Source organism: Microtus ochrogaster, unplaced genomic scaffold, assembly GCF_000317375.1.
Source record: "Microtus ochrogaster isolate Prairie Vole_2 unplaced genomic scaffold, MicOch1.0 UNK22, whole genome shotgun sequence".
In the NCBI taxonomy this organism is placed as follows: Eukaryota; Metazoa; Chordata; class Mammalia; order Rodentia; family Cricetidae; genus Microtus; species Microtus ochrogaster.
Window position 1 is genome coordinate 4,735,962 of NW_004949120.1, and position 24,708 is coordinate 4,760,669.

Here is a 24,708-nt window from a genome sequence, read left to right on the forward strand (position 1 = left end):
GGTCATGCTGATCGTGATGATGATGATAGTGGTGGTGGTGATGGTGGTGATGGTGGTGGTGGTGGTGGTGATGGTGGTATTGGTGCTGGTGTCAGTGATGGTGGTGGTGGTGATGATGGTCATGCTGATCGTGATGATGATGATAGTGGTGGTGGTGATGGTGCTGGTGTGTCTTTTAGAAACAGGCCTATGAGTGTTTTCATATGTTTCTATGGCTCCTGTAGTATTTTACAACTCTTTTGTATTTTTGAAATTTTAATCTGTACTTACTATGTACCAAACATCATTGCTCACAGACAATCCAATTAAATTTTTCCATCAGATCTATGTGCTAGAAATTATGATATCTGTTTCACAGTTAGGAACACTGAGAGAGGTAAGTAGCTTCTCCAAGATCACAGACAATAAAGCGCTACCACCTACCCTGAAGAGCATCCCTGATCACCATTAATGAGTAGATAAAATATCCAACAAGTGATGGCTACTGAATTACAGCTCTTGACTAAACCATTTACCTCCCTTCTGTTTGGAAACACAGAGCAGTCAGAAGTGGGTCCCACTCCTGATGAGATTGCAAAGTCTTCATCATGCCACTTGGAGAGGCTTAGAACCTGCCAAGTGACGTCATTACCACCCATGGCTAGTATTTTGACATTGATCACTTCTTCCCATAAAGATTTTTAATCCAATAATTAGAATAGCATCTCCTTCCACTGCTGAGAAACCAAGTGGAATCAGTTACACAGCAGTTCATTTAAGCAAAGTCATTTTTTCCACCATAGATTATTCTTATTAGGATATTAAAATTATTTTTTAAAAGTAAACCCATTGAAAGAACCATATTTAAGAAAAGTTACCTGCACCAAGAATGAGTTCACAAGTGAGATAAAACCTGGATCATGGCACAAAATCAGGAATTTTAAATCCAAAAATTATGGAGGAATTGTTTGCTCTACCTCCCAACACCCACTCCTGAACACAGTCCAAATGCTTTACAGAGGCACTGAGAGCCTTTACAGCCTGGTGCAGTCTGACCTGACACCCGTGTTCTTTCCTCTCTGAACATACAGCCTGTGCCCCGTGTCCAAAAGCTGCTCGGTCCTAGGCTCCTCTAGGGCTCTGCACCTTGTCATAGGTGTTCTTCTGCACACGTTGATTCCTCAACTCACCATCTAGAAAGTCATGCTTCTACTCAGTTTTGGTTTTATGTTTATGTAAGACAGGGTCTCATGTAGTCCAGGTTGGTTCTAACTTGCTATGAAGCTGTGGATGACTTCCCTCCTGCATGTACCTCACGAATGTTGGAGTTACAGGCATCTCCACCTGTGCCTACCTATGAGATCCAGGCTTCTAAACCTTATCTTTCCATTGTCCTGAACATTTTCCTTCACTCTTGCCAGAAATGTTTCTACACTACTCCTGCCCTGTGCTACTTGGGACATAACCGAAGTCACCTGGTTGTCTAAACTGGGCCCAGGCTGTGGCTGCAGCTAGGAACCAGATGCTCAGGGAGGCCTGATGAGCAGACAGGGAAGAAACGTCCTAGGTAAGAGCATCTCCTAGGAGAGACAGAATTGGGCAAGTAGGGCTTCGTTGGAGGAAGGATCGGCAAGCCGGATGGGTGTCCCTATACCCTGTGGACTTGGGCCTAATTTCTGGGGAGCAAAAGAGCCAGGAATGAAAGCCCAATAACTCCACTTGCTCTTAGGGCCCAAACCTTGGGTTCCTCTTTTGTATGTGCCCCTTTAGTGTGGCCTTGGTAAACAAGAAAGCTACATTTGAGGCAACAGTCATGGCCAAGGGAAGCAGGAATGGAGAAGGCATCTTCAGAAGGACAGTTGTTGTGTTTATCTAAGTTGTTCTAATATCAATAAAGACTCGGGAGTCAGGTATTGGAGTGAGAGTCTTACAGATCAAAGAAGCAGAGAAGGAGCAACCAGATGACCTTCCCTTTTTTACAGAGACCCAGCAAGCACCTCTCTCCATCCATTCCAGATTGAAGAGCCTGTGAAATCTCCAGGTCCTTCCCTACTCCTTTCTCTGTGTTTTTTCTATCTGCTTTCCTGACTTCTCCATAGCTGATTTAGTCAGCTAGTTGCTGGCTCTGTCCCCTGACTCAAGGTTAACTTTATTAGCACAGTCTCAGGGTGTCACAGGGTGATCAATATCCCAAAATGGACAGTGACCAGCAGCAGAAGCCGAAGCCCCTGTGGTGACCGTAACAGGGTCAGAAACTTTATGATCTAAATCCTTTAAGACATTTCAATCTTGCCAGATGGATTTAGAACCCAAGGGACTGTGTGATGGCCCAGAGGAAGGCTTCTAGTTGGGGTGAAAGACAGGAATAGAATACAGTGAGATTCAGGCCACATCAGCACAGAACTTATATACTCGTTTTGGTGACAGGTAAGTTCTATGCCCACTCTACCCCTTCTGAAAAGATGGCTGGCTGACTGGATGGATGGATGGATGGATGGATGGATGGATGGATGGATGGATGGATGGATGATAGATGGGTGGATGTGTGGAAGGATAGAGGGATGGGTGGGTGGATGGATGATGAATAGGTGGGTGGATGGATGGATAGACAGATGGACACATGAACAGATGAATGGGTAAATGCATGGATGGATGATGGATGTATGGATTGATGGATGGATGGATGATGGATGTGTGGATGGATGGATGGATGGATGGATGGATGGATGGATGGATGGATGGATAGATGATAGATGGTTAGGAATATTTATGGGTACACGGTTACTTTCAATGAAGCAAACAGCATAAACAAGAACACTGATCTAGATAAGCAAGACAAGAAGAGGACTATGGGGTAGACACAAGTTCAGTTCAAGGAGGTGGTGCATAGTATAAGGAACAGAAAAAAAGGAGGTGAAAGGCATAGGGTAGCACTAATGGATGGAGAATGTCACAGGCCAAAGGTAAAAGACAAGGCACCTGTGGGCTACAAGGTTTATCTCTGTCTACTAGCACATTTGTTGCCAGTGGGGAAAAATTGGAACTTCAAACATTAGGACCCTTGGGTTCAGTATAACGTCAGATAATGAGTTGGAGGGTTAGTCTCTCAACCAGCTAACTTGCTCAGTTGATTTCCAGGATGGGTTTCAGTCCTTTCTCAGTTTTCAACTGTCTCGGGTTTTCTGGTTTAGTTTGAGGCAATAATGCCAGGACAGGACAAGCGATTGTTTTTGTTGATTTGTTGCCTATGCAGACATAGTGTGGAGGTTGAACCTGCCTCAAAGAAAAGAGTGCTGAAGGTCACAGGAAAAAAAGGCCTTTGAATAAATCTAAGCAGTTGATGTATTCCATGTGCCCTGCTGTTTGCTGAGCCACAAGTCTCTCCTGGCTCTCTCCTTATTTCTCTCTCTGTCTCTGTCTGTCTCTCTGTCTTTCTGTGTCTGTCTCTCTCTGTCTCTATGCATCCCTCCCATCCCCGCACTAACTTTGCAGCCCTCTGGTCTTTTTGACAGAACAGTTTTCTTTCTGGTTCACCCTCTCCACAAATCCCCCGGTACTAAATCCGCTAGTCAGATATTAATAAGGCTTCTCAGAATTACCATATTCCCTCAGAATTTGCTTTAAGCTGTGAAAGATCCCTCTGAAATCTGCTTTCTTCTGTTCCTTGTTTGGCTTGTGGGCAAAACTCAACAGGACTAGAGAGAGAAAAGAAAGAAGTAGGGATTCTTCCACACATCAGCCCACCCACTATTTCCTTTTCCTGAGAGGTTGAAGGATAGTGACAGACAGACTTTACCTCTAGCGTCTTTTACGCCCTGACAACTCAACTAGAATGAAAGAAAAGACAATGGAAAGAGAAGGAAGGGTAGGAAAGAAAGAAAAACAAAAGAAACCAAGGGCAGGAAAGACAAAGACCCATTGTCTCAGGTGGTACCCTTCCCTGAGTGGTACAGCCTTAGCCAGTTTCATGGCTCCTTACAACATCTGCCCTACCTGCTTGCTTGCACACGCCCTTCAAATTGGCTTTGAATTTTACTGCATTTTCTAAGCAATAAAACTTGCCTTATTCATACAGCCAGCTCTCCAGGTAGAGAGGGCAGAGTCCAACGATACCTCTTCTGGAAGTTGCTCACTGTCTGTAGGCGCACTATTAGAGGCAGATTATATTTTATAGATGATTTCCTTTTTCCAAAGCAGATGTCTCCAGTGTTCTGTCTCCAACACAAAGTGCAAAAAAAAGACCCAGGCCTTGTAAGCATTTAACAAGCACCAGCAAGAACAAGGACAGTTAAAAGGAAAAGACAGCTGTTCTCCGTGCATTTGTAAGATTTCTTTAATTATCATGATAACGCTCCATCACAGATATCTAAAGTGAGAAAAATAAAGATTTGTAGATACTTTTGTGATCAAGTGTTGTTGCTTTAGTGAAAAAAAAAAGTATCCAGGTATCTGTCCCTGTACCTGATTATAGTAATGAGGATAATAATAACAAGTTATACTTTTATAGGCCTCAGACTCCAAAGGCCCTTGAGCGCCTCGCATCCCCGTCATCGTTACTGTAACTCACAGCTAATTATATACCAGCAGTCTGAGCGTGTGAGGAAAAGTGCTTGTCGGTGACCTGACTCACTTGTAATAGGGAGGTCAGGGGTTCAAATCCTGGGAAGGACACTGGGGAGCAAAAGTGGCAGCTGCCTCAGACACTCAATGCCAACAGTCCGCAACCCACGTCTGCTTGAGAAAGAGAAGGTTGAAGTATCACAGGTCAGACAGAATGGTACATCATGGCTTGTGATGGCCATTGGTTTGGATTCTCTGACACCGCCTCTGTCGAAAATAATCTCCGCTTTTGAAAGTGTTTTAATTTGCTAACTTGAAGTATTAGCTGTTTTTTTCTCATTGCTGACAAAGACATCTAAAGGAGGGAGGGTTTATGATGGCTCAGGGTAGGAAGGGCGTACCTGGCTGTGGGAGCGTAGGAAAGCTGATCACATCCCATCTGTAATCAGGAGGCTGACAGAAGGAAGGCTGGTGCTCAGGGCTCTTTCTCCTGTTTGTTTAGTTTGGGACACCAGACCATGGGATGGTGCTGCTCACATTCAGAGTCAATCCTCCCTGATCTGTCTAGAGATTCCTTCCCACTCATGTCTAGAAGTGTGTTTCCTAGGTGATTCTAAACTCCAGTTGACAGTGAAAATTAACCATCCTGGGCTACTATAACAAAACACCACAGTCTGGGTGGCTTAAACAACAGAAAGCTATTTCCTCACAGTTCTAAAAGAGGATGGACAACCACAAACAAGTTTTTGGTAACGGTAATTTGCTGTGGGAACTCCTTCAGCCAATGGCTTTTAAGAGACAAGCCCACTTGGGTGTGGTCTCTTATACTATAAATGCAATTGTAAAGCTCTCTCTCTCTTTCTCTCTCTCTCTCTCTCTCTCTCTCTCTCTCTCTCTCTCTCTCTCTCTCTCTCCATTGCTGGATTTTTTTTCCTGTTCTCTGCCCATGCAGAGGACTATAATCTGTGAGTCTACCCCTAAATAAAGAACCCTTTACTACACTCAATTCTGAGCTAGTGTAGGACTACTCTATCATGTCCATCTACAGCAGTTTCCTCTGAGGTTTTTTTCTATTTCATTTTTGAACAGACATCTTGTCCCTTGTCCTCACGCGATCCCTCACTCTGTGTAAGTCTGTGCCCTAATATCTTCTCCGGGGACACCAGTCTCTTGGGTCAGGACTCATCCTAATGGCACCATTTCACTTTGCCTCCTTGAAGACCATATTTCAAAATGCAATTGCTGGGATTAGGAGTTCACCACATGAAGGTAAAATTCATCCCATGAACAGGAACAACTCAACTCTGGTGTTAGACAGTGTTGTTATGGGAATGACTCCTATCTACCCACTCTTCAACCAGAATTTGTCATTTTCATTCAGAGAAAGAGAGGTAAATCTCTTCCCTATGACTTACCCATGGCCTCTTTCCTATGCTTCCATTGAAAGTTAAGCCCAAACTGGCCACTTCAAGGAGGACTTCCTTGACTCACAAAGCTAATGTTGTCCCTCTCCTAATCCCCATCACAGGGCCTGGCTCATTATTCTATGCTCATTAGCACTTTCTGAAAAAGTCACATTCCCTAACTCCTTCATGTATGCACATAAAGTCTTCCTCGAGACTTTATGTTCCAAAGTAAGAAAAACCTTGTCAGAGCTTGTAGCTGGATCCCAGGACCTAAGAAGGAATTAGCACTTAGTAGGACTCAAACTCTGCTAAGTTAATGAATGAGTTTAGTGGTTATCAAATATAGAAATAATGAAAGAAAATGTAGTTCCCCACAGGAATTGGAAGACTATTTCTTAAGAGTTTCTCAAATGGTCTTTATTCCCTAGTGACTATGCCAAAGATCCATCACAAAGGCTCTGAAATCTAGCTTTGTCTGTACCCAAAGAACAAATCAGTCACCCAGAAGATATACACCAACCTCACCGGGGCAATGCAAAGGGGAAGCCTGCCCACAGGAAGGACAGAAGATAGGGCTGTGTGATCACGAGGATTATAACAGAACATTACATCACATCTGGTTAGCTCTCTCGTCTCACAACAGCCATATCTTATCAGTGCCAGTGTAAGCAGGGAGTTCAAGAACAAGAGGTCAGGGCAGTCTCTGCTTCAGGGCTTTTCTTATCCCAAGGTCCCTGACTCTGTCAAGTCCTTTCTTATAAAGCACTCCAATTGTGGATATGCTAACACATGGGTCCCTCAAACTCATATCTTAGCAAGCCATCTGCCTATTTGAGATTTCCCACATCCTTACTCCAGTTTATCTTAAAAGTTTAGCTCTAGCTCGGGGAGATGGAGGTAGGCAAAACCAGAGTACACTACATAGTGTGGATGTATTTATTTAAACATGCATTGAGCACCTTTTGTATGCCGGAGAAAGTGAATACTGTAGTACAGAGCATGAAGGTGCACTCTCTGGAGGAACAGAAAGATCCTGGACAAGAAATAGCAACAAACAAGAAGGAGCATCAGGGAGTGATCCATATATAAGGAAAATCAAATGATGGTATGATGACAAATGGCCTCCCTTCTCAAAGAGGGGACAATGGCACTGAAGTCAATGGTATGGACACAAGGAAACAAGTCTAGAAGGACATTTTTCAGGAAGACACTGAAACTGTAAAGACCTCAAAGCGAAGTATATGAAGGACAAGCACAAGGGCACACAAGCAGGCCAAGAGGGGCCAGATGGAGATGCTAAGGAATCACAGCATGGGCGGAAGTTGGAGGCCCAGCTGGCCAGACCTGCCCCAACCTCGTGGCAAAAGGACAGGAAAGCTAGGGGAGCGTTTGGGCCAAGGAGGTCACATGACCTAATTTACATCTTACCAATGGAGGTTGTGTGGAAGTGAAGATGAAGTAGAGAGATCCGCTAGGTGGCTACTCCTGCAGTACATGAGGAAGATAACAGCAGGGAGGAGTGAGAACGAGCACAGAACCTGTACAGCTGGGCCCCCGAGGCAGCTCTGCAGTGGGGTTGGAGGCCCCATTCGCCACCCAGGAATGGCAAATGGCTTGTTGCATAGAAGAGTCTGTATTTAAAAGGAGCTTGAGAGCAATGAGAAGAAACCTTGAAGTCCTCAGGCCATGCAGCTGAAGCCCTTTGCCTGAATAGGATCACCAGGATGAATGTGCAGACTGAGAGGGAAGCAACTCTGCTACAGGTGTGGTGGTTTGACTAAGAATATCCCCACAGGCTTATAGATTTGAATGTGTGGTCCTTAGAGGGTGGCACTACTTGACAAGGATTAGGAGGTGTGGCCTTGTTGGAGGAAGTGTGTCACTGGCGGGGCAGGCTTTGGCATTTAAATGTTCAAGCCAAGCCCAGTGTCTCTCTCTTCCTGCTGCCTGCTGATCGAGATGTAGAACTCTCAGCTACCTCTCCAGAACCATGTCTGCCTGCAGGACACCATGCTCCTTGCCATGATGACAATTGATTAATCGAGTCCCAATTAAATGTTTTCTTTTGTAAGAGTTGCCATGGTCATGGTGTCTCCTCACAGCAATAAACATTTGGCTAAAAAAAATTGCTAATATTCCATTTGTGCTAATTAAGTTTACATGTTAACTGACTAGTTAAGGGTCTCCCAGAAGTCTGGTAGAGCTGGGTTGGGGGCATGCATATTTGGAAGGATGTTTTTAGAAGAGACTGACATCTGACTCAATGGCCTGAATGAGGAAGATCCATTCACCTATTTTAGGACGGCATCATCCAAGTAGCTAATGGCCTGGATGGAACAAAAAGATAGATGGAAGGTGGATTCTCTGTCTAGCAACTGAAGCATGCACCTTCCTTTGCCCTTCGATATCAGATTGATAGGTTTTCTGATCTGCAAACCAAGGAAGCTGCACAGGTGGTCAGTAAGGTCTTGAGGTCTTGGCTTCAGACTGAAAGTAAAGTCATCAACTCCCCCATTTTTCTGGTCTTTGTATTTAAACTGAGGCCTGCAACCTGAATCCCTGGATCTCCAGCTTTTGGGTAGGAACAACTCAGCTTCTGTATTTTTTCCATAATTCAACCTCTCTCATTAATATATGGAGGTGGATGGTTGCACATTGCTGAAGATACTTGTGTGATTTACTACCATTCATACAAGAATGGTAATATATATGTATACATGTGTGTCTATATACAAATATATATATATTTCCTCTGAAGAAACCCTTACTAATACATTAACAGAGAAAGAAGAACCAGCAAAGATTTTCAGGAAAAGTAGGCTATAGTTGTGAGGAAAGAAAAACCTGGAGGATGAGGTGTCATGGAAGCCTAGAGATGAAGGTGTTCAAAAGAAAGATCTGACCAATGTCTGGAACATAAGGCAGGAGTAAGTGGGATGAGGGCAAAGGAATGATAGAGATGAGCAGTAAATCTGGAAGGAGCAGTTTGAATTTAATAGCTTGAAATCCAGTTGAGGTGGGTGGAGGGCAAAAGAAATGCAGAAGCAGAAACAGTCATTATACATAGATTTTTTTTTCTTAAATTGCCAACAAAGCAAGAGAGAAATTGGTGGAAGAGTAGCTTCAAGCAACAGATATTATTTTAAGTCTTAAGTAATATCCAAGAGAATTTTTGTATACTAAGAAAAATGACCCACAGATAAAGACCAATGATAAGACATAGTTCATAGGAAGACCACTGAACTGAGGTGTGGAGCAAAGAGTCAGGCTCAGAGCCTCACGACCTTCCCTTCCACTGGGCAACAAGTAGTTTCTGATAAAGGGAAGCAGGTAGAGCAGAGGGACACAGCCGACTTTTCCTGAGTCCAGGCTGCTAGGGAGAAAGAGGTGGATAGATAAAGGATGTGGCGGAGAAAGCTTGAGTAGAGAAGACAAATGGAGCTGGGTGGCTGCACATTGCTGGAGATGCTTGGGCCATTTCCTCTCATGAATCTGCAGTGAGCTCAGATAGCACCACACTAATGACAGCTGGAGGCTATGGTGGTTCAAGGGAAGGAAAGGAACTGGTGAGCTGGTGCCATTTGGGAAGCTATGGTAAAGAGGCTTTGCTTGAACTGAGACTGTGTGGGTCCGTGAGATGCTAACGTAGTAGACACTCTGTGGATTAGCATGGAGGACTGGCCTTGCTGCCGAGGACCAAGAGAGAGGGAAGCAGTCTTGGGGAACAGTGGACGATTCTGAAGAAGGCACAGTGGGAAGATTAGAGCCTGAAGGATCATCCCAGCATCTGGTGTATAGAATAGATTGGAAGGCGTTTTCCAGTCAAGAGATGTGGCCACAGTTAAAACTATTTTGGAGCACAGAGAAAGGGTCTTGTCCAATTTTAAGCTGTTGGATTAGCCACGGTTAACCTACCCCGGATGAAACAGTCCGGCCACTGATGACCTGTTCACCTGACAAACAGGCATGGGTAGCGGTGGCCCATGCCTGGCACGCTGTCACTCTGGCAGCTGTGTGCTATGTTCTTGTGTACACTAATGCAATCAGTCTTGAGGACAGTCTCCGGAAGCAGATATATTCACTATTCTCATTGCATGAACAAGGAAATAAGCCTCAGAGACTTCTATCTAAAGTCACATAGCTCTCCTGCTAGCTCCTTTACTAACCGCACTGTTGTAGAAGTAAACGTCATCACACAAAGCGGAGACCAAGTCCCAGTTCTACATAAAGAAAGTAGGACGCAGATGACTTATGCCCAGCTGGAATGCAGAAGACATGGGTACGGGGAGCTCCCAGATGGCTGGCTCCTCCCACAAGGCCAACTGGACACCTTTTAATCACAGAAGTCCAAAAACAAGAGCAGGGAGGCAAAGAGAAGCATTGAAAGTCACTGTCTCTCCTCCTGCCCAAAATAATTCCAGAGAAAAATTCCAAACCAAGCAATTCTTGTGCTAACCTGCTGCTCTGTTCTAGAGAGGTAGTTATCATGCCTCGGTGAAAAACAAAAACAGGGTACATGGTCCCTGGGAGCCAAAGGGTGTTTGTATTGTTTGAAATGTTTTGGTTTTGTTTTTTTCTGTGATTTCACCTATTTCTTCCATACGGGCTCCTGAACCACTTGTGACAAAGAGGATTTTAGATGTCATGGGCACAATGCAGGGCCTTCCCCGAATATAGAGGAGTGTGACTGTGTTAGCCGGTACCGCTCAGGAGCCAGAAAACTCGATGATAGGTGTGTGCCGTCAGATCATTTCCCCGGGACGTTCAGGGAAAAGGCTGCGGCTGAAGAGTTTATTTGGTTCCTCCCAACAGGTCAGTTTTAGAATCACAAAGTGTTCTGGGGTCACTTGGAAAATAAAGAAAACAGAATGTATCCGATCTCTGCCCAGGCTGAGGAAGCAAATCCCCAAATCACACAGACTGAAGAAGGATTTGGTTTCATTAAAAGCAGCCACTGGCATTTAGCTTCTGAAGATGAAAGTGAAAGCCCCTTAAACAGGCTCGAACACGAGCAGAATTTCCGGACAAGTCCCCGGGGTGCCAGAATTGTTTCCAAAGAAGGCATGAGCGTCCATGTCTTCCCAGAGATTTGAAAACCAGGGGCATTTACAACACATTTATCCCAGCCTCACACAAAGGGCTGCAGAGTGAAAAGGCAACGGCTCGGGTGCTGAACACACGGTTGATTTAATGTGAGTAACGGCCTTGTGCACACCGGCCTTCTCATCTTACCGGTGAGGAAACTCAGGCCAAAGTGAGATCAGTGGCCCAATAAAGTTCATGTCTGAAGTGGCAGCCCCAGCCACTGGTCAAAGTCTTCCCAGTGACATAGACCACTAATTTTCATGAGGTCAGGCCTTACCAGGCCGCGTTCTTCATGCCATCATAATTCAAGCTTTCTAATCTTTTCCTCTGGGTCTACAAAAGTTTATATTTGATTCTAGCCTGATTCTCAAAGCCTGTGCCCTGGGCTCCATCTTCAAACAAAGAAGCTCCTCTGTTGGTTTGTGTGTTTTCATCAGTATTCTTCCAGACAGGACAGACACGGTCCACCCAAACTCTAGAAATCCAGAGAATGAATGGGTCAGAAATAAAGCAAAGGCATGGGCAGACTTTAATGAGGGGACCTTAGTCAGAAAGGCCACAGATCCAGGGTCCTGAGCTTCCTCACATTGAACTAAAAGAGAAAAATGGATGGGGTGGTGAGAGAAAAAACAAGAATAAGGAAACAAGAGAGGAGGAGAGAGGGGAGAGTGAGGGAGAAAATTAAAAAATAAAAGAGAGTGGGGAGAGGAAGGCAGAGAAGAGAAGGCAATGTAAGACAAAAAAGGGAAGAAGAGGGAAGAGGAGGGATAAAGGGATGGGCAGAAGGAATGAGGGAGAGAAGGAAGAGAAGAAATGAACAAATGTATCTTAGTTGCTCTTCTATTGTTGTGATAAAGCACCATAACCAAGGCAACTTATAGGAGAAAAAATCTAATTTGGGCTCCGTTATTGTAATAAGAGCGGCGGGGCTGCATCCCCAGCATCCCGGCCGCCTGGCTAGCTTATGCCCTGAAATAACAACATACAAATTGTATTCTTTTAAACACTGCCTGGCCCATTAGTTTCAACCTCTTAACCCATTTCTAATAATCTCTGTAGCATCAGTCTTACCAGGAAAGATTCTAGCCTACGTCCATCCCGGGTTGGAGCTTCATCGCGAGTGCCTCAGAGAGCAGAGCTATCACATCTACCCGGGAGAGGGGAGCATGGCATCAGTCTGAGCTCACTTCCTCTTCCTCCCAGCATTCTATTCTGTTTACTCCTCCCACCTATGTTTTAACCTATCAAGGCCAAGGAGTTTCTTTATTGCTTAACCAATGAAATCAACAGATTGATATATGACACTCCCACATCACTCCGTTTCAGAGGATTAGATTCATGACCACCATGGCAGGGAGCATGACAGCAACCAGGCGGGCATGGCCCCCAAGCAGGGGCTGAGAGCTCAAATCCTGAGATACACCCAAAAGGCAGGGAGAGAGACAATGGGAACCGGGAAAGTCTTTTGAAACCTCAGCTCCCCCAGTGACACCTCCTTCATCAAGGCCACACCTCCTAATCCTTCCCAAACAGTCCCAGCAACTGGAGAACAAGTGTTCAAATTTGGGAGTCTGTGGGGTCACTCTCATTCAGACGACCACACGGAAGAAGGTAAGTTGCTTTATTAAATTACTATATCCTCAAAACTTAGAAACCAGCCACGCTGCCCAGCACCCTTATAATCGCATAGTGGTACCATGAATCCTCCCTTGTCCTGGGGATTTGGGGCGAGCTGCTATGATGCACCTCTGTGCCTCTTGGCTCTCTGCTATGGGGCCATCAAAATCTCCATCTCAGAAACCTCACACCACACTCTCTCCTGCAAACATCTCAAACCTGCTTTGGGCCCCAGAAAAGGTCACAAGAAAAATGTTCATGAGTCCCTACAAAGCTTGCCTCAGAAAAAAAATAAATAAATAAAAAGTCTGCCCTCTAGAGATTAGGTATCAGTCATGTAACTGCACACGTAAAGTAGCAAAGATACCCCCCTACCCTTCAGGAACAGCCTGCAGCTCTGAGAAAGCAATGTTGCTCTTGGCTATCTAACGCAATTCCAAGGGCTCACCAAGACCTATCATCTGGTTTAAGGAATTCTAGAAATCGTTTTCTCTCAAAGTTCTCTCTCCTTTCTGAACACCCCTAAACTCTAAGGAACAATCTCATCTACCAGAAGATCTCTGGTACCAACTCTGCAGGGAAACTGCAGGTTTTCTGCTCTGAAACTCCCGATTCTCACACCTCCCAAATACCTTCACACCCCTAGGAGCGTCAGGAGGGCACACAGACAGGCTTGCTGGCCTTCCAACAGGCAGCAGACACCTGTGTGGTCAAATCAGCATGGGACAGGAGCGCTGAACACCAAGGATGCCAAGTGTCGCCATGCCTGACCCCTCCAGCCAGTCTCTGACAAGGCTTAAAGAAGCCTCCTTCCTGCTGTCTGGCTCTCCTACGTGGTGCGCACCTGAGTGTCTCCATGCTGAAAGCTGAAGCCTTTGACCCTTGGCTGCCAGGCTGTTGTGAGCACATCTGATTTTGTCCAAGACATGTGGAAAGAAGAATGTAGCTGTCACAGGTGTCAACCTCTACCTGACAGGTACAGATCTGGAGACCGGTTGTAACTTGCTGCTCCGCGTTGCAAGTATCTTCCCTGTGACCTTTCATGTGCCGATGGGCAGGCGCCAGCCTCTACATGCTAATGCGTCCCTTTGTATTCCACGCTTTTCCTCTGGCTTTGTAACTGCCTGATGGGAATTCACGAGCTACGGTAACCAGGGTAGGAGAGCTGTTCTCACTTCAACCAGAGGGAACGTGCTTGCGTGGAGACGGCACTGGCTGTTCCTAGCCACTCAGACACCAACTGAGCAGTAAAGCTACAACTCTGGCATATTTGATAGACTCATCACTCTGCCACATATTAAAAAATACGTAATTCTAGTTTACATTTTATCTTATGTATCTAGTTGTTTCCTGTCTCATTTGAGAAAATATTACAGATAGCAATTTCCTTTTATTTTTATTATTTATTTATTTATTCATTCATTCATTCATTCATTTATTTGGTTTTTTTTGAGACAGAATTTCTTTGTGTGATCCTGGCTGTCTTGGAACTCACTCTGTAGACCAGGCTGGCCTCAAACTCACAGAGTTCTACCTGCCCCTGCCTCCCGAGTGCTGGGATTAAATGTGTGAACCACCACTACCAGGCTGCAATTATCTTTTATAAAGCACAATTGTTCTACAGTCTTGAGCTTTCATAGCATATGCTAGATGTAGTCACCTCCTTAGTTTTTAGGGAAAGACAAAATTTTATCTAACATACCACACTGGCAATAATATACCTGCCATTGGGAATAAGTATAGCTCAGACAGAGCTGAAACAAGAAGTTTGCTTGTAGAAATGGCCGGTTACTCAACTGTCACATTCCTTGATAGCTGGGTTGTGTGGACATTTGTCCCTAGAGTCATTGGGATTTTCCCAGTGAGTTGGTGACTTGGATTTCAACTTTGATTTACTCTGCCACCACCGTGGTTTTTCAAAACAAAACATATTTACAGTCATTAATTTTTTATTCAAATTTCTGATCTAAAGAAAGATTACTCTGAAATAGAAGTCTTCTGTACCTCTGAGACTCTCCAAGCCTAAATCTTCACAAATGAATGCAAAGAGCCACAACCAAGACAGGCTTGCCTGCAGCAGAAATATCTGAAGTCACAAACTAGAACAAACATTTCAAAAGGCGAGTTGGTGAAATCTGGGGAGGTTGAACGGGAGCTCTCTGGAGAGTGAGTTGCTTCTGGGAGACTCAGTTTTAGTGGGGTCACCATACATTTATGGGTTTTATTTCCAGAAACGCCACCAGATTCTCACAGCAAAGAGCCAAGAAGGAAACCCTCCTAGCTGCAGGGCGGTGTTGGAGGCCCACTCCTCATATCTGTGGGGTGATGAAGGAAGCCTCCATGTTGAAATACAGCAAAGCATTCTCTACTGGACAGTAAAGGATCAGTGAGGCCGGGGAGGAAAGAAGGTAAAAGGTGGGAGATACAAACTAGGTATAATGAAATGACATATATTAAAAAATAATTTTGGACAGTAACTTTAAATTTGGTTCTATAAACCAAGGACTTCTCTACAGAAAAAAAAAGAAAAAAAAAAGCTTTGCTAAAAACCTTCTCTCCTTAGAGGGAAAGGGACTTACCTGAACAGCACTCTCTAACTTCTTCTTCTTCTTTTTTTTTTTTTTTTTTTTGAGGGAAAAGTGTAGATTTAGTGTTAAATACTACAACAATAATTGAACTAAAAGTAAAGTATTCACATATCAAAACTTAACTGTTTACTATCCAATATGAAATTAATTTAGGATGTGTTTGTCTGTTTGGGTTACTGTAACACTTTATCATAGACTGGGTGGTTTAAATAGCAAAAAATCATTTATCCTGGTCCTAGGGATTGCAGAAATACACATTTAAGGTCTCTCTGAAACCTTTTTCCTTGACTTATCCACAGCTTTCTGTTCGTTGACCTCTTCTTCTGTGTGTTTATGAAGGGAAAAGTATATTCTTTGATGTCTGTTGTTGGTTGCTTTTATTCTTTACTCTTTGTGGCGCCTACCATTCAGCTTCCAAATAAATCAGCAAAGAAAGGTGTACAGAAACAAAGATAAAAGCCCAGAGGCAAACGATAAACGGGATGCTTTAAATTAAGAAAAGCTGGAAAGCAACAACCCAAACTAAGGCTGGGCTTTCATAAGCAAGAATAACACTCTCTAGCTTCTTACCCATGATGGGTAAGGAACTAACAGACAGCTATATGGATCCAGCTCACCCAGGAAAAGGCCTGAGACTCCTCTTGCCATGACACCACACAGCGTTTTCCGTCCTCCATAGCTCTTCCAGTGGTAGCGGTACAACAGCAGATCACGTGGAGTGAGAATTTCCTGAAGGAGAAACCCTTAGGGAAGTGAAAAAGATAAAATTAAAAATGAAAAGTAAGCTAAAGAAACTAGACTCTCCTGACACAGGAAGCTACAGAACAGGAGACCGTGGCAAGCTAGAGCCACCTCCAGTCACTGTGAAAGGCCGCTGCTCTGGCGCTCACCAGCCAAAGATGGCTCTAATGTTCAACAAAAACTTGGGAGAGAGACATGCTTAAAGAACAAGGGAAGAAATTAATAACTAAAGAGGAAAGAAAACAGAAAATGTGGATACGAGACAAAACAAGACTTGGAAGCTGACTAGGCCACAACAGCCTGAGGAGATCCGTGGAAATGACTTGCTGTTTACTTGAAGAAAAAAACCGTAAACTATCATGCATATCAAAAGTTTCATATTCACACTAAGAATTCTCTCCACACCTCCAAACTCTGTATCAAAAAACCAAAAGGAAAAAAATAACTTCTTGTGACCTGTGCTCAGGAAATGGATAGAATCTTGCAGAAATTAAGGATTTCCTTGCAGACTCTCTGGTCATTGATAATATTAAGATAAGCAAAGTGCCACCATCCTGACACCATTTTGACTATGTTAATAAACTATTTCTGTCACATTGAAATTATCGTCATTGGAAAGAAACAGAATGTTCCTAAGTCAGAAGAGGAGCTAACACAGAAAAAAGATTTCCAGAAGAAACAAAAACTATGACTCACAAGTAAATTCAGTAGAGAATAAATGAAAAAGAAAAAGTTTGTTTTGCTTTGCTTTACTTTACTGGGGGATTACTTGACAAAGAAATTGAAATAATTTTAATTTTAATTGACTTGTTAAGGGTTCCAGTGCAAATCTGAGCAAACTCAAGCTCAGGTGTAAATAATAAAAGTAGAAATGCATTAAAAAATTAATCAGAAGCAAGGTAGAAAACCGAAGAGTCCTGATTCCGAAATGGAGAAAGCCTTCAGTGGGCTCTTCAGAGCAACAATGAGAACCAGTTATTAACCAAAGATATTTCAGTAAAAACTCCCCGTGCAAAATACAAAGAAAAAAATGATAAAAAATGGAACACTATATCAAAAAGCTTTGAGATGATTTTAAAATATGTAGCACCTTAGAGGAACGAAAAGATGGGAAGGGAAGAAATATCTGAAGTAACAATGGCCAAGAATTAAATGGAATTTAGTGGCTAACAACACATCTGAGAAGCTTATTGCCCAGCAGGATAAATTCCAGAATGTCTACACCCGGCGGTTCCTACTCAAGCTAAAAACAAGTTCAAAGGGGGGCTCATAAGGAAAAAGCAAAGTGAGCAAATGACAGACACAATTAAGGACACAAATTGCACGAAAACCCATGGCAACCAGAAGAGAAGAGTGAGGTGTTTGTGCAGAGAGAAAGAAGAGTGTTATCCTATGAAGGCAAAGGCATAAGTCACAAACAATCCCACACCAGTTTGGAATTATGATTAATAGAATGGTTATTTATTTAAAGGGGAAAGAGAGAGAGAGAGAGAGAGAGAGAGAGAGAGAGAGAGAGAGGGAGGAGAGGGAAGTGGCCGCTTTTTTAAAGGGAGAGAGACCACACCCCAATGAGCTGGTATCTCAGTGGCTATTGGCTGAAGGAGCAGAAGGAGCTCCCGCAACAATCCTAGAATAATACATCTGGAGAATTGTCCTTAAAAGGTGAGAGAGAAATGGTGACTCTCAGATGTTATCAGACCTGCCCTGGGTAAGACATACAAACCTCCAATAGGTTTAGCAGTCCTCAGTGGTCAGCGCTAAACACATACACATATGAGCTATACTAAATGGACTCAGCAGGTTGTATGTATAGATGCATACAGACACATACATGCAATAACAATAAAGATGTCAGGTGTACTTGAGAGGGAGAGGAAAGGACTCTAGAGGAATTGGGAAGGAGATGGAGAGATTTAAATAATGTAAATACAGCTTCATGTATGAAATCCTGTTGTGGGGAACAGTGGGGCTGCGTCCTGCCACCCGGCTAGCTTTACCTGAAATAATTACATGGAAACTGTATTGTTTTAAACACTGCTTGGCCCATTATATCTAGCCTTTTCTCGGCTAACTCTCGCACCTGGACTAGCCCATTTCTAATAATGTGTATGGCCCATGAGGTGGCTTACCAGAGAAGATCTTAACCTGCGTCTGTCTGGACGTGGGAGAATCATGGCGACTCCTTGACTCAGCTTCTTTCTCTCAGCATTCTGTTCTGTTTACTCCACCTACCTAATTTTATGTCCTATTAAAGGGCCAAGGCAGTTTCTTTATTTAACCAATGAAACAACAGATAGAAAGATGACCCTCCTCCATCAAAATCCTTAAAAATGTACTGAAATACTATCCTTTACAAAATTTAATATCTCTAATAAAGGATAAAAATAAAAAGGAGGAAAGCTACACAGCTCAAAACAAGGTCTACATAAAGAATGAAAGGCAGGAGAGAAAATAAAGTTTTTATTGCATTTATTTTATCTAAAATGATAACTATTTAATAATTCAAATGATGAAATGTGGTTTTATTTATGAATGAGTGATGTCATCACGGGCAGGAGGGAATACCTGACTGGAAATATTTTAGTATAAAGCTCCTGTGTTTTGTAGGAAGTGACATTGTTTTATTTGGGATAGAAATAGGTGAGCGCTAAACAGGCTTTCCAGACTCAATAAACCACGTTGTCTAAAATATATATAATCAGCATGTGAAGAGGCTAGGTAAAAATCAAACACTTAAAATCCTACATACATCATACAAAAAGTCAGTGAAAACAAGGAACGGGCAGGAGGGAAGAAAAACAATGAACAAAATAGAAGTGGCATCTCGAATGCTAACCCAATTTTCTATCAGCAATCCATTAATGTGATTACTGATCTAAATACAAATTTTAAGGCACATATGTAAAACACAGAAGTAATGCTGTCTGTTAGAAACTTGCTTTAGATATAAAATCCAGCTAAGTTGAAAAGAGAAATCTGTGTGCCAGGAGAACATCAGAGAAAAAACGGCTGAAGCAGCTGTGCTAATTTCAGACAGTGAATACCTTAGAACAGGGAAACTGTGAGAGGCCAAGGTGAGTTAATTTTGTCAAAGGAAATAACACCCTAAGTTTAACATCTATGGACTAACAGACAATGCAGCATCAAAATATTGAGACAAAAGCTTACAGAACTTCCAGGAAAAATAAATAAATCATACTATTTTCATTGGAGAAATGCATTCTCCTTCAATAGTTGAGAGCTCTCAAGAAACCAGAGAACAGTTAAGAACATAGTCAGCCTGAACAGCGTTGTAATCTATTTAATCAAATTGACGTTTACAGAGCTCTTGACCCTACAACAGTATGTCTTACTTCATTTGTTCAAACAGCTATCACGATATCAGACCGTATAGTTTAGAAACAACAGTGACTGTTCTCATCGTTGGCCTACATTACTCTCTGTCGCCATGACAAACCTTGGCCAAGCCAACCTGGGGGATGAAAGGGTTCATTTGTATCATACTCCCATGTTACAGTCAAAATCATTGAGGGGCTCAGGGCAGGACGCTAGACCACAGAAGAATGCTGCTGATGAGCTAGCTCCCTCTGGCTCGCCCAGCTCCCTTCCTTAGGACCATCTATGCAGGAATGGTGCCGCCCACAGTGGACTGGGCTCTCCTACATCAACTGCAATTGAGAAAATACATTTGGAGTCCTCCATCAGCTCTGACACTAATGATCTTTCTGCCTCCTCTTCCAAACAGATCCCTGAGCCTTAAGTAGAGGGCTAAGAGGGAGAATCTACAAGGATTTGGGGGAGGGGAAAGACTATAATCAAATTTTATTGTGTGGTGATATTTTGTCTGTACTCCACAGATAAAGCTTGCCTACAGGGAAGGGGCTAGCCTTTAGTTAACCATAGAGGTTTGGAGGTCTGTACAGACAGACTGGAAGTGATATGGCTGGATGCCATATCACTTCCTGCAGAGAGAGGAAGTGATATGGCAGGATTGAGAGCCATAGAGGTAAGAGCTATAGTGGCCGGCTGCTCTGCTTCTCTGATCTTTAGCTTTCACCCCCTAAAATCTGTCTCTGGGTTTTTATTATTAATACCAATTAGAACTCGTACAACAATTAGTGCCCAATTTTAAGGCATGAATTCATAAAAAGGCCACTTGCCTGTGGCTTTGCAGTCATTGGCACATGCCAGAGCTGCACATTGGAGCTCCTACTCCCTCAGCTAGGTTTTGTTTTTTTTTTTTTTCCCCAAGTCTCTGAGCATGTTTGGGATCTTCCTGTTGTAACCTCTCTAAAACAGTCTCCAGCTGCTACCAGACTCCAGAAGCACCGGGGCTTCTAATGCCACAGGACTTACCCTCCCTAAACCTGCTGGTTTTACTTTAGGCAGCTCCCACCACACAGTCTCCGCTCATGGCTATGTGCTCACATCTGTCTTCAGCCAAACTGTGTGCCGCCTGTGTTCTCCAGACTGCTGCTAAGCGGTAGCCTCACTCTCCACAGTCAGCAGATTTGGGGAGACACTTGGGAATTCTGTTCTGGTTTGGTTTGGTTTGGTTTTTTGAGACAGGTTTTTTTTCTGTAGCTTTAAAGCCTGTCTTGGAACTCGCTCTTTTTTGAGACCAGATTGGCCTCAAACTTACAGAGATCCGCCTGCCTCTGCCTCCGGAGTGCTGGGATTAAAGATGTGTACCACCACCACCTGGCTCACTTTGGAATTCTTAAAGAGAGGAATTAGCTTGAGAGAAAGTTTCTTTTCCCACAATGGAGAGTATAAAGTCTCTGTATGATTATGCAATGCATGCTTTAAAACTAACAATTTAATGAAGTGATCTCTTAACTAAAATTGACATCATGTTAATTATCATCTTGATAATTCTTGGTTTATCTCTGAAAAAGTTGGTTGATATGAGTGCCAAGATACAGGCCTTGGAAAAACATATTAAAACAGATCATAGAGATAGATATTCAGGTCCAGAGAGAGGAATTTAATGAAGAACCAATTTCAGCATTGTACTTTAAGGTTAGAGAGGAACAGACTAAGCTTTTCAAAAAACCAATTTTAATTTATCCAGTCACCTTAAAGTAACAACTACCAAATGATATATACCTTCAAAACTATGAAAGAGTTAAATGGACTCCTGTGGAAATGTTAGATTTAAGGAGACTTAAGGAAACAATAGTCTCATATGGCATGCACTCACCTTGTGTAAAACAGATGTTAAACTTGTGATCAACTTGTAATAGAATTATCCCTAAAGCTTGCAGAGACTTTGTTACAGCAGTTTTGGAACCTGGTCCTCAATTCCAATGGAGGAGCTTGTGGAGAAAGGAACCTAAGACCATTGAACAATGGAGTAGGACCAGCAGTATTAAAATCTCCCAAGGTCAGCTTCTTAGAGAAGGAGATTATGCTGATGTCCAAAGACATATAGTGACCACACTCTGGATTTATGCCACCCAGCAGCTTTGAATGCTTGGGACGGAATTGGAGAAGTGGGAAAGAAAATTGAGTCACTTACTAAAGTTATACAGGGCCCAAAGGAAACCTTTGCTTATTTTATTTTTTTTACAAAGATTGACTTTAGCAGTAAATAGAATGATACCAAATTCAAAATCTAGATGAATAAAATTGAATCTCTGGCTTTTGAAAATGCTAATGCACAATACAAAGGGGTAATTAGTCTGTTAAAGGCAAGACCAGCACCCTTGGAGGAATGGATCTGAGATATAATCAATATTGAATCTCATGACTATAATGATGCTTGGGTAGGAGAAGTGATTTCCAGAGGTTTAAAGAAAAATTGAAATGTCAAGTGTTTCAGTTATTGCAAACAAGGTCTTAAAAGGGACTGTAATCAGGGCATTGCTAGAAAAAAATGGTTTTTTCTAAGCATAATTCAAACTGATTGTCCCTCCCTTCTAGATTATACAGAAGGTGTGGCAAGGGCAGGCATTGAACTATCAAATATAGATCCACAAGAGACAGTCAAAGTAACCTTTTACCATCAGAAAACTCCTTTAGTGGCCTCTCACAGGCCCCCTTGCCAAGTCAGTTCAGTCATTTCCTGTAATCATGGAGGAAACTCCTTCCCAGAGCAAGTAAAGAACCTAATGCCTATTGTAAGAAACCACTCTGCTCTGGGTGATAGAAAAGCTACAGAAGAGAGAACAACAAATTTAGGAAAAACCGTAAAGCAAGTATTATAAAGGTTCAATTTGAACTAGAGAGACCTTTGATTAGAAGAGGTGATTGTTCATCAGTGTGGCCATTCAATTCAAACTAATCTATATGACTAGTAAATGATTCTCATATCATATCTTCAATGGGATAAATTTTCATAAATCTTCCTAAATGTTTGCTTCTGCTGTTCTCTACAGACACATAATGCAAATGCAAATCGTCTTTCTGTAGTCCTGATTCAATTGAAAATGAAAACTGACTTTGGAATTGGAATGTGGCTCTCTCCTGCTCTAAACCCAAGCATGCTTGTTAAAGTAAAATCCAAAATATTTATCTCATGTCAGAAGAACCACCTGACATGGGACACAAGAAAAAACAAACTTAAGGGACTATTTTATTGCTACTAAACTCATAATCCTTTGGTTTTATTTTGATTCTTTGACATCTTTTCTTGGTGTATAAGTATCTCAAAATTTATAAGATTAATATATATATTTTAAACTTCTAGTCATGATAATACTGGTCATGGAGAGTACTAACTCATTCTAGAAAAAGGCTCCATCTAGTTTCCTATACATGATTTTGGGTTTGAGTCTATTTCAGGTAAATAGAAATTAAGTTTTTGTACTCTGATTGTATGTAACAAATATTGATCTTTTAACCTCTTTAATATTTGCTGCATATGACATTTAAAATGTTTAAATTTTCTGCAGAGAGCCATGACCATGCCTAACAGTGACCTTTGAAGTCTCCAAAAGGATTATTGGGCCACATAATGATGATTCCACCAGGACAATGATAACACCTCTAAGCTGAAAAATACCACCTAAAGACAGGGTTTGGACTACAACCTGCTCAGAACAATTTGAAAGTGGCTAGCTGGGATGATCCAGCCTCACAGACTACTCTAGCCAGGACTTAAGACAAGCCCTGCACTTTCCTATTATGCAGAGACTGGACAACAAATGATACAGCTACCTCTCCTAGGATTTGACAATTAATCCAAAGTTTTCTTTTCAGGATCCCCTAAAGATGTCCCCATGCCCCAGACAGCAGAAAGTAACTTTAAGAACATGATGCCCACATTCTCAAGAGATGGAGTGGGTGGTTTTGGTCTTTCATTGGGTTATGGATATTTGGCATTGTTTAGTGGGGTTGGTTACAAGTTGATATTGGTAATAGTCAGGAAACAAGATAAACAAAGGAGATTAGATTCATAGTTCTTGTTTTGAAAACAAAGGGGGGATAGGTATGGTAGGCTATAAAGGTAGATTATTGATCTACTCTGAAAAGAAAAAGGAGGGATATAGAAGTAGGATTTTTAAAAAAAGTAGCTTATTGAATCTACTTTTAAACAAAAAAGCAACTATTAGTTTTAAATATTTTACATTGATATGGATCTTTGTGTATTGATAAAAATTTGAGATTAATTTTGTTAGAATATACTGTACATACATTTCTAATCTTGTTCAAGGTATTGCATCTATACAGTTCAGTTAACAATGTAATGCAAATTTCTAGTCCTTGGAAGTTATTATTACCAACTAATTTAAGATATAAAGAAATGGAAGTTAGTAGTTAGTCATTACAATCAAACTTATAGTCATATTATGCATATTTTAAAGTCAAACATATATTTTAGAAAGACATGTCATCTTCAAAAACTTCAGAGATCTACAGAATATAACATTTAAGAAGTCTTAATAACATCGGATTTTTTTATGACAATAAGACATGTCTTCTCCTGGCAGCACTAATCTTCTTCAAAGATAATAGGCATCAAAGAAACTTCATAAGGAGTTTACTTTCTTTGTGGCAAAAGTGAGTCATTGAGCAAGGAAGTGCCCTTACCTCAACTGCTGACAGCATGCTGTCCAAATTGAACAAGCCGGATCCAAAAGAAAGTGACTACTGAACTTTGCTAAGACAAGGTAGGATAGCCCTTCAGAATATCCTGCTTCACAGAAAAGTCTGTCACATATGCTGGGCTTGTAGGCCAAAAATGGATGTTCCAACATTGAGGGACTTTGGATGATTGTTCAGGCAGTCAAATGTTTCTGTCATATTTCACATTTTTTGGAAGTCACTTGCTTGCACTTTCTGCTTACTCAGGTAGTATTATTTCCTTCTCAGGTCTCTGATAGAGTTGAAGACTTTATAGTTATAGTTTTCCTTGTTATCAGATTCAGAAAATAAATTCATTAAAGAGGTGTAAAGTATATAAGGTTGACATTAAAATGTATATAATGTTTAAAGTGTATAATGTTGAGAGACATTAAAAGATAGTTTTAGTAATGCAAGTTAGAATAGAAAGTGAATTAGGTACAACCTTTTGGCTCATCAAGAAAGGATTGATATGGACTATTTTCTATAAATTTGTCAATTGCTAATGAACTAGACATTGTTGATGTGTTCATCACCTATTGATGGAGGAAGGTCATTGGTTGATTTAATAAAGAAGCTGCTTGACCTGATAGGTTAGAACGTAAGTGGGAGGAGCAGAATGCTGGGCGGAAGAGGAAGTGAGGTCAGAGACTCGACAGCTCCGG